Below are 9,184 nucleotides of genomic sequence, written 5' to 3'. Positions count from 1 at the left end.
TCTCTCTCTCCCTCTCTCTCTGTATTTCCACATTTCAAATAAATAAATCTAATTTTAAAAGAGAGTGGATTTTCAGAACTGGAATTATAAAACTACAGTTAGAATTTAACAACTTACCAAAAAGCCATAATAGTTTAAATTCACATCAATAGTCTAACAGCGTGTCTATTTTATTGCTCTTACCCGCACTGGTCATGATATGAATTAAAGTCAATCTGGATGAAAGATATCACATTATGATTTTAATTTGCATTTCCTCAGTTACTAGTGAGGCTGAACATTAATTATTTTGTTATGGGTCACTGGCTCTTCTCCTGTTAATTGCCTATTCATAGTCTCTGGTTTTCTCCTCTTGAGATAAAATATTTTTTCTTTTTTAAAAAAGGATTTATTTATTTATTGGAATGGCAGAGTTATACAGAGAAAGGAGGAGTGGCAGAGAGAGAGAGAGGTCTTTCATCTTCTGGTTCACTCCCCAGTTGGTGGCAATAGCTGGAGCTCCACCAATCTGAAACCAGGAGCCAAGAGCTTCCTCCAGGTCTCCCACATGGGTGTAGGGGCCCAAGGACTTGGGCCATCCTCTGCTGCTTTCCCAGGCTCATTAGCAGGGAGCTGTTTCAGAAGTGGGACAGACGGGACTCAAATGGCGCCCACATGGGATGCCAGCATTGCAGGCAGCAGCTTAACCCACTACTCCACAACACTGGCCTCCCAAATTATTTCTTAAACATCATCTAAATATTTTCCACATTTCTTTAAATATCCAGTTTTCTTTGACAAGACTAGTCAAAATACTAAATTCTTATTTTAGAACTTAATTTGTATTTATATAATGGAGCATCCTAAATTGATGTTGATCAGGATATTTTCCTCTACATTTTAATGATTTTTATCTTTCCTTTAAAGTATATTTAAAATAAATCATTGCTCTCAAAGGGTTTTCTGGAAAAAAATCAGGAAATAAATATTTATGAATTCTTCACTTCTGTTATAGTGTATCAGCTTGTCATTCAACCCATGGTGGTCTCCAGTAGAGTAAGGCTTAACTCTTTTCTCTTCAGATACAGCTCACTATAGCTCTTAAACCAATAGCTGTGGCCTTTTGATCCAGCTCCCTGCTAACGTACTTGGAAAAGCAGCATAACATGACCCAAGTCTTGACCCCCTGCCACCCACATGGGAGACCTGGATGGAGTTCCAGGCTCCTGGCTTTGGCCTGGCCAACCCTGGACATTGGGGGATTTTTGAGGAGTGAATGAGGGGATAGAATTTCTCTCTCTCTCTCTCTCTCTCTCAACTTTACCTTTCAAACAGATAAATAAATCTTAAAAAAAAAAAAAAAAGCAGGCAGCTCAGTGATGGCTGCTTTGCTGTGCTGTGCAAAGCTGCCTCTCAGTGACTTCAGTGATGGCATTAAGGAGGCCACCCAGGAACCTTCTTGTGCAATCTCCATGGAGCGGGACTCCCAGGTGATAGAGGGGTCCTCACTGCAGCCTGAGGCATGCATGGTGTTCCAAAGTGCTCAGATCTACTGCCCTCTTAGTATACCTCTCCTGGGACCTGTGTGGTCCCTTCTGGCCATGGTCTTCTCCAGAGTCACCAATAACATCATTTTGGAAAATCCCATCCTAGTTGGTACTGACGGTTCACTCAAACTCAGCACTTTTAAACTTACATTCTTTTTTTTTTAAGATTTATTTTATTTATTTGAAAGACAGAGTTACAGAGAGAGGCAGAGACAGAGAGAGAGAGAGGTCTTTCATCCGGTGGTTCACTCCCCAGATGGTCGCAATGGCTGGAGCTGCACCGATCTGAAGCCAGGAGCCAGGAACTTCCTCCATGTCCCCGACGTGGGTGCAGGGGCCCAAGCACTTGGACCATCTGCTGCTGCTATCCCAGGCCATAGCAGAGAGCTAGATCAGAAGAGGAGCATCCAGGACTAGAACTGGCACCCATATGGGATGCCGGCACCTCAGGTCAGGGCTTTAACCTGCTGCGCCACAGTGCCGGCCCCTAAACTTATGTTGTATAATTGCTTTGGGATCCCCGTTGGTTTCCATCTATCTATATTCTTTTTTTATTTATTTATTTTTAATTTTTTGACAGGCAGAGTGGACAGTGAGAGAGAGAGACAGAGAAAGGTCTTCCTTTGCCGTTGGTTCACCTTCCAATGGCTGCCGCGGCCAGTGCGCTGCGGCCGGCACACCACGCTGATCCGATGGCAGGAGCCAGGTGCTTCTCCTGGTCTCCCATGGGGTGCAGGGCCCAAGCGCTTGGGCCATCCTCCACTGCACTCCCTGGCCACAGCAGAGAGCTGGCCTGGAAGAGGGACAACCGGGACAGAATCCGGCGCCCCGACCAGGACTAGAACCCGGTGTGCCGGTGCCACAAGGCGGAGGATTAGCCTAGTGAGCCATGGCGCCGGCCTCCATCTACCTATATTCTACTCATGCTGCCCTGGCTACCTTGTGAGGTCACTTCTGCCTTTCCTGACAAAATGATGTGCTATCCCTTGAAAACAAAAGCCATAGTGGATGCATCTGAGTTGGATGATCACAATGTACCCCTACCAGAAAGGATTCTAGAGCCGAAAGAGAAGGTAGTGCTGATGCATAGTCATTTACATTCACTCATGAAGATTCTGAAGGAAATGGCTCCTGACCAGTCCAAGCCAGAAAGCTGATCCAGGGCCAAGACTTGAGAATCAGGTTCAGACCTCATTGCTATTTTCAGCAACAGGTGCCATCTGGTCATTCCATTGGAAAGATTGGCTTCATGAATCAGGAGAATATGCTTACTGCTTGCCTCTAGGCTGATCTTCCAAGTGACTTTTGAAGCTGTTTTTAGAAGTTGAAAAACTAGTCTTCTGTCTATATTTCTTAGCCTTAAAAACATGGTTTAGCTTCCTAGCAATTTCATAATATTTACCTCGAAAACATGTTTCTCTATAAATTTGGGAATTAGGAGGCAACGTCCCATCTGTCTTCTGATCCAAAGGTACATGGTTGGTCTGAAAATAGAGTTAGGCTTAATGCTTACTACTAGTATTTCTTTAAAAAAAAAAAGATTGATTGATTGATTGATTGATTGATTTGGAAGGCAGAGTTACAGAGAGGCAGAGGCAGAGAGAGAGAGAGAGGTCTTCCATCTACTGGTTCACTCCCCAGATGGCCGGAGCTGTGCCAATCCAAAGCCAAGAGCCAGGAGCTTCTTCTGAGTCTCCCAAGTGTATGCAAGGGCCCAAGGACTTGGGCCATTTTCTACTGCTTTCCAGGCTGTAGCAGAGAGCTGGACTGGAAGTGTAACAGCCGGGACTCAAACCAGCACCCATATGGGATGCCAGCACTGCAGGCATCAGCTTTACCCACTGCACCACAGCACCGGCTCCTACTACCAGTATTTCTACATGGATCAGGTGTTCTGTGAACACTGATAAGTCATTTTTCTTAAAATATAGGTAGATAATGTTCTGTAGATAATATTTAACAAGTTGACTGGATAGTATACAATGTGTCTCCTGTTGTAAACTGAGCTTAACAGGATAATAAAAGTAATGAAACATTAAACAAAAAAGCAATAGCTGGTTCCAGCTCATCCACTTCTTTCTTAATAACTGCAATTGAGACAGGCCATTCTTTGATCTATGCATTATAACTAGTTTTAACCTCTAAAGGTAGTCTTGTTTCTCCTGAATCTGCCTCACCAACTTGTTTTGTCTTCATTTAATCTTGGTTTAGGAAGATTCTCATTTACAAGATCATTTTGGAGAGCACGGCATGACCCAATATCAAGCAACTTATATCTTGATAAGCTTGAAGGTATGTTTCACATATGTGCTTGTTTCAAATCTGCTTGCTGTATGAAATTCCAAACCATTTTATTTCATGCAAGAGGCTGGTGTCTCTAAAAAATGTTGATTGTTCCCTTCATTGCCTACTTTAAGATGTTTTATCATGCTCTAACAAGAATTAAATGAAGAACTTGTTGTCCCTAATCGTTCTCTGAGTGTTGCACTCATCAGCAGTTTTCATGAACTATTTGTACGGTACAATGGTGGATTTGCCCAGGCCAGGGCTCAGTAAAATCACTGCTGAGTGTGATGGAATTTCCACCTTTGGTTTCTCTCTCTGCCATCCCCACAGCATGCAAAAACCTGCTTCATCTTTAATCTTTTTTAGATGATAATCATCAGAGAGTTTCAAATAATTGTGTTAGAGGTATTCTTCTTAAAGACATTTCTTAGGCCCCAGTATCAGTTGGTTAACATAGTCAGGATCTGCACACTGGGTGGATGGCTGTTGTGTGTATGCAGAGGTGAGGTATTGTAAGATAGTCCCGTTTCCAAAGATTATCAACACAGACAACTGAAGGCAAAGCCGGAGAAGAACCAGCTTTGGGCCATCTGCAATGAGATGTCATGCATGGAAAGAGTTGAGTCCAGTGCATCGGTGGCCAATCTGTGAGCAGGCACTACTGATGAGACCAAACAAGCAGTGAGCTGGCAGCGAGCAGCCACCATCAGGCAAACATGTGTCCCAGGGACAGGTTTGAGGCTACAGGTAGTCACTAGGGTGGGAGGGAAGGAACTGGACTCTGTAAGGATGCATATTTAAATGTTAATGTGCAAGGCTGGCGCCGGGGCTCACTAGGCTAATCCTCCACCTGTGGCGCTAGCACACCAGGTTCTAGTCCCGGTTGGGGCTCCGGTTCTGTCCCGATTGCTCTTATTCCAGTCCAGCTCTCTGCTGTGGCCCAGAAGGGCAGTGGAGGATGGCCCAAGTGCTTGGGCCCTGCACCCGCATGGGAGACCGGGAGAAGCACCTGGCTCCTGGCTTCGAATTGGCGCAGCACCAGCCGTAGCAGCCATTTGAGGGGTGAACAAATGGAACGAAGACCTCTCTCTCTCTCTCTCTCTCTCTCTCTCTCTCACTGTCTAACTCTGCAGGTTAAAAAAAAAGTCAATGTGCAGGCAAACCACCTGGGACACTTGTGAACATGAAGACTCTGATGAAATGCATCTGAGGTGAGGCTAAAGAGTCTACATTGCTAATGAGACCCTGGCTGACGCTGACACTGTGATCCCTGTAGCGTATTTTGAGAGTAGCATGGTTCTAGAAGGCTTGTGTCACTAGGCATAGAGAATCTGCACGTGTCAGACTGCAGCGAAACAGGATAAGGATTTGCAGGGTAATTGAACACAGACATCACATTGTTAGGCAGCTGCTAGTTCAGGATGGCTTCCTAAGATTGCTGATCCTGGGGATGGGGTCCCGGAGGCATAGGCTATGAAAGGATAGGGCCACCGAGGGTGAGAGACAGGCAGAGGCAGAGCAGTGACATCTTGCTGCCTTGGAATGTGCACACTCTATGGAAAAATCATAGCAAGAAACTGCTGCACGGTGTCTGTGTTCTCAGCATCGTGGAGTGGTTCCCATGTGCTCTTTCCATTAATGGGATCCTTTGCTGCCGCTTCTGCTTTTCCCATCAGCTAGCCGCGTTTGGCTTTTCACACCTCCATCAGAAGGAGACCAGAGGAAATAAGACATACTGGAATGGAAACTCCCTCATTTGTCTACTTATTTCCAAGACTGAACAGGAAGGAAATTAAATATATTTTTAAGGAAAAGATTGTGGAGCTTTTTCCCCCTGTATTCATCGAGATAACTCAGAGACTTCAGACCTACCTACATCTTGGGCTTCCACTCTTCCTTTAGGATTTATTTTTATTTATTGAAAGGCACAGTGACAGAGAGAGAAGTTTTCCATCCGCTGGTTCACTTCCCAAATGGCCATAATGGCTGGAGCTGCACTGATCTGAAACCAGGAATCAGGAGCTTCTTCCAGGTCTCCCATGTGGGTGCAGGGGCCTAAGGATTCAGGCCATCTTCTACTGCTTTCCCAGGCCCTAGCAGCGAGCTGGATTGGAAATGGAACAGCCAGGACTTGAACTGGCACCCATATGGGATGCTGGCACCGCAGGCAGTGGCTTTACCCACTACACCACAGTGCTGGCTCTAGATTTGACTTATTTATACTATGCCATTATCCATAAATATGGATAATACATAGCTAACATTTAAGTTTATGAAGAAGATAGTCTCAAATTCCTTTTCAAGGTGAAACTCGGGCTGCAAATTACTTGGATCAAAAACTGATTCATAAATGCTGAGAACAGTGTAATCAGGAATAATAAATACACACTAATGAAGCAACTTGAAAGGGAAGCGCCTCAGGTATTCTGAGAGGTTAGGCATTCAAGTGTAACGCCACTGGCTTTGATGGTTGTTTTTAAATACAATTTCATTGCAGTGCATCTATAAATCAGTGTCCAGGAGAACGAAGAGGTTCTTTCATAAGAATGAGATGCTATAGATAATAGGACTACATGAAACACTGTATGTAATGACATAGACTTTCAAGTCTTCTTGTTCATGGGAAGAAGTCAATAATGGACAGCATAATACACCAGAACAACGAGAATTATTGAACGTTTTCCAGACTTACTTGTAGGATAAGCCATAATATCAAACAAACGATAGGTTCTAATGATCAAAGTATAATCATAACAAAGGTGAACCTTGAGGGGTTTTTGTTGTGGTGTTTTGGTTTTTTTTTGTTTGTTTTTTTTTTGCCTCTTTTCGCTGCAGTAGAACAGCCTATGTTGTAACTTTCAGCAGATACAAGTAATGTATAAGGTTTTCTTAAGGTATCATTTTCTAATTACAATTTATTTCACAAAAGACCAACATCCTTGTCAGTCTTGAGAGAGGAAATTAGTTCAGGCTGTTCATGAATACCAACAATAAGTGGTATCTCACTCTCCTAATCACATGAGAATTCCTGAGGTGTTTTATGAAAGAGTGACACCATTTAATTATTAGGATCATTATTAGGATATTGAGTGCATGCTTCTTATAGCCAGGGCCCTTTCAAGACCTGACTTAAGGCTGAAAGCAGAGGTCCAAAAAGTCGTATTTGTCACTGACAGCTAAAAACTGGAAAGCCTGCGATTGCCTCGAGGGTTCCATGTCACCACAGATTGCAAGTCCTGTGGTTGCATTCCAAAGGACAGTGGATCCCAGGGGATATCCCAGTGAGGTCCCCCAAACCATGATCCTCATTTCTCATTGAGGAAGTATGTAAGGGTGGTTCTACAGCCTTTCTCCAAAGCTGCTGCTCCTTTTCCTTTGGTAACATCTTTTGACAGAGCAAAGTCTCTTGTGGATTGGAGTGACCAGATTCTTCTCTTTAGGAATCAGCTTAAATGTCATTCCTCTAGAAGAATATCCTCAGTCTGAATTAAGCCTCAACACTACTTTTTTCCATCTTAAACGGTTCTTTTCTACTATGGGTTGAATTTTATCCCTCAAAATGATAAATTCAAGTCCTAAACCCAGGTCCTGTAAAAGTGATCTAATTTGGATAAAAGGACATGGCCAATGTAATCAAGATACAACTTGGGGCCAGTGCTCAGTGCTGTGGCTTAGCTGGTAAAGCCACCACCTTCAACTCCAGCATCCCATATGGGTGCTGGTTTGAGTTCCTGCTGCTTCACTTCTAATCCAGCTCCCTGCTAATGCTCCTGGGAAAGCAGCAGAGGACAGCCTAAGTACCTGGACCCCTGCGACTGATATGGGAAACTCAGATGAAGTTCCTGGTTGGTTCCTGGCTTCAGGCTGACCCAGCCCTGTCCATTGTGGCCATTTCAGGAGTGAACTGGAAGATGGAAGGCTTCTCTTTCTGTCTCTTTTACTCTGCCTTTCAAATAAATAATTGTTTAATGAAAAATATATAATGTGGTCATGTTAAACTAGAGTGGGCCGTAAATCCAATATGACCGCCACCCTTATGAGAAGAGAGAAATTTGGACAGAGACACAAAAGAACACATGTGACAGCTGTGGCAAAGGCTGGAACTATGTTGCCACAAGCCAAGGATGCCAGCCTCCGGAAGCTGGTAGAAAGGCATGGAACCTATGTTCTCTCTGATTCCCTGAGAAGAACCAGCCCTTACTGATACCTTGATCTTGGACTTTCGGCCTATTAACTATAAAGAATAGACTTCTGTAAAGCCACTCAGTTTTTGGTGTTTTGTTACAACAGCCTTTAGAAACAAATTCAATTTTCCTTCTCAACACTTAGGATCATTTTCTGTCGGCTTTCCTTGGTAGTTAATTGTTTCGCACCTACCTGCACCATCAGACTTTAAACTTGAAGAGACCTGCACCTAGTCTAGCTTCACCACTGTTTGCTCTGAAGCTGTTTGCCTCTGAACAAATATTTACTGAGAAAGCAAATATGCTTACTAGGAGAACATTTGATCTAGTAGGCCAAGTTCAAGACCTCTAGTAGCTTCAGCTGCAAGGGATCCTTCTCCTTTCCATCCTCTACTGCAGATTTCTTGGAATGTGGTGTTTGTGTCTCCTCTCTACCTCTTCAGCTTGCTGGAGAGCAGAACCCTTCTTGTGCATCTGTGTCAGCTTCATAGTACCTGAGATGACAATTTGCATGTCATACAATTCAATAAGTTTTATTAAGTAAACAAAGCAATGAAACATACACAGTCTGCCGTAAGTGTCTTTTGCTTCCCTGCAAATCCTGAGAAAAACTGCCACCCCAGAGCTAGTGCCTAACACAGGCATTTTTAATCCTTGAGCTTTTCTATAGCTAAGCAGTATTTTTTCAAATACAATAACACTGATACGCAGACATATTTATTGTCCACTCACAAAGCCATTCCTCAACATGATTACAGTATGCTTCCCTGTTATTAAAAACCAAGGTTTCATTTTTCTAGGATGGGTTAGCTGAAGTTCTGCATGAAAGCTGGTAGGTAATGGAAAATATGATTTCTCAAACCCCCTTTGGCCCTTTGATTCTGTGCTATAACCTTGTCAGTCTTCTTTCAAAATCAAAGTATGCTTCTTGCAAAACCATGACATCTTCTGGGTAATTTGTTTTGTTCATAACATTTATTCCCAGGAGCTTAATGAATATTATTTTTGCAACCTATTTAGTGGCAAAATAATGAGTCCTTGATACTTTCTTATCCTCTACTTTGCTACTAGAGAAGATACATTCAGACTATTTTAATCAAAACTCAATTCAAGAGCAGGGAGCAGTACTAAAACTGTTAAAAACCAAGTATTTGTAAAGTACATGTGCAGCATGTGCTTTCTAGAAAG

The 9,184-nt window shown here is 43.2% G+C and overlaps 1 pseudogene; it reads right to left on the bottom strand.

The window, feature by feature from the left end:
- Nucleotides 1–930: 930 nt before the first annotated feature.
- Nucleotides 931–6,520, bottom strand: LOC100355667 (swi5-dependent recombination DNA repair protein 1 homolog pseudogene; annotated as a pseudogene).
- Nucleotides 6,521–9,184: the final 2,664 nt, after the last annotated feature.

Source organism: Oryctolagus cuniculus, chromosome 1 (assembly GCF_964237555.1).
Source record: "Oryctolagus cuniculus chromosome 1, mOryCun1.1, whole genome shotgun sequence".
Taxonomy (NCBI): domain Eukaryota; kingdom Metazoa; phylum Chordata; class Mammalia; order Lagomorpha; family Leporidae; genus Oryctolagus; species Oryctolagus cuniculus.
Note: the sequence above shows the minus strand (reverse complement) of the source record. Positions and strands in the feature narration are given on the sequence as shown.